At 42.4% G+C, this 1,503-nt stretch overlaps 1 long non-coding RNA gene across 1 annotated transcript; it reads right to left on the bottom strand.

The window, feature by feature from the left end:
• Nucleotides 1-353: 353 nt before the first annotated feature.
• LOC119959778 lies at nt 354-1,272 on the bottom strand. Its single transcript, XR_005459280.1, has 2 exons — nt 612-1,272; nt 354-392 (listed from the first exon to the last, which is right to left on the bottom strand). It is a non-coding gene; the product is annotated as an uncharacterized LOC119959778 (long non-coding RNA).
• Nucleotides 1,273-1,503: the final 231 nt, after the last annotated feature.

Below are 1,503 nucleotides of genomic sequence, written 5' to 3' on the forward strand. Positions count from 1 at the left end.
CTTGAAACAGTTCCAAACAATCTTAATTTAACTACCTCAGAGCTAACCTTCCCCAATCTGTCCAGCAATGCCTTTTAGATTTTAAGATCTATAAAATGCAGAAACCTTGTCCCAAACTGTGCCTTTGCTCCAATTTGCTCCTGAGGTTAACCAGCAGTTAACTGGCTTTTCAAATCTGGCTTCCTTCACACAGCTTTCTGGGCTCCGATTTAAACAGTATCTTCACAAGTTTCACTATCCCCTTAACTACGTTCTTTCCCTTTGATCTCTCCATCATTTTACCCAATTTCGTTCGAACTAATCTCTCCCAGAATTGCTTAAAAAATCTCTTTACTTTAACATTCATAATTTTAAAAATTGAATTTACTTTATCCATACTTCATTCATGACACCTTTCTTTCATGATGTGGAGATGCCGGCGTTGGACTGGGGTGAGCACAGTAAGAAGTCTTACAACACCAGGTTAAAGTCCAACAGGTTTGTTTCAAACACGAGCTTTCGGAGCACGGCTCCTTCTTCACCTGAAGAAGGAGCCGTGCTCCGAAAGCTCGTGTTTGAAACAAACCTGTTGGACTTTAACCTGGTGTTGTAAGACTTCTTACTGTGCTCACCTTTCTTTCACACCTTGCATCTTTTGAATCGCAACACCCATTCACATCTGTTTCTGTTCTCTACCCAACCTAACTCGATTTTTTCGGTAAATATCTGGTTTGAAGTCGAGCTGGGCTCATTAACACATCAAACTCACAGTTTAAATTCACACAGTTACTCTTTCTCCCACTGTAAGGACCACTCTCACACTTCACTAGTTACAAAAAATGTATTACACATAGAAAATAGTTCAATTTCTTAGATTCTTCTGACAAATTTTCTTGATAAAACATCAGTAGAAATTTATGAACAAGGTTCATTCCTGGGTGTGATTAACAGTAAATATAATCACTAATTATTTGCAAACACGCTGGTGACTTGTCAGGATGGACATCCGAGTGAATCTCTTCCCACACACGAAGCAGGGGAACGGTCTCTCCCCAGTGTGAACTTGCTGGTGTCTTTGCAGAGTGGATGACTGAGTGAATCCCTTCCCACACTGGGCGCAGATGAATGGCCTCTCCCTGGTGTGAATTCGCTGATGTACAGTCAGTTGAGATGATTGCCTGAACCCTGTCCCACAGTGAGAGCACCTGAATGGTCTCTCATCAGTGTGAACAAGCTGATGGCGCATCAGGTCCACAGAACTTTTATAGCACTTCTCACAGTCAGTGCATTGAAATGGTCTCTTCAGTGTGAACCTGCTGGTGTTTCAGCAGGGTGGATGAATCGCTGAATCCCTTTCCACACTTGGAGCAGGTGAATGGCCTCTCCCCGGTGTGAACTCGCTGGTGTTGTAGCAGTCCTTTTTTTTTTTTTTAAATTTAGAGTACCCAATTCATTTTTTCCAATTAAGGGGCAATTTAGCATGGCCAATCCACCTACCCTGCACATCTTTGGGTGTGGGGGCGA

The sequence above is a fragment of the Scyliorhinus canicula genome, unplaced genomic scaffold (genome assembly GCF_902713615.1).
Source record: "Scyliorhinus canicula unplaced genomic scaffold, sScyCan1.1, whole genome shotgun sequence".
NCBI lineage: Eukaryota > Metazoa > Chordata > Chondrichthyes > Carcharhiniformes > Scyliorhinidae > Scyliorhinus > Scyliorhinus canicula.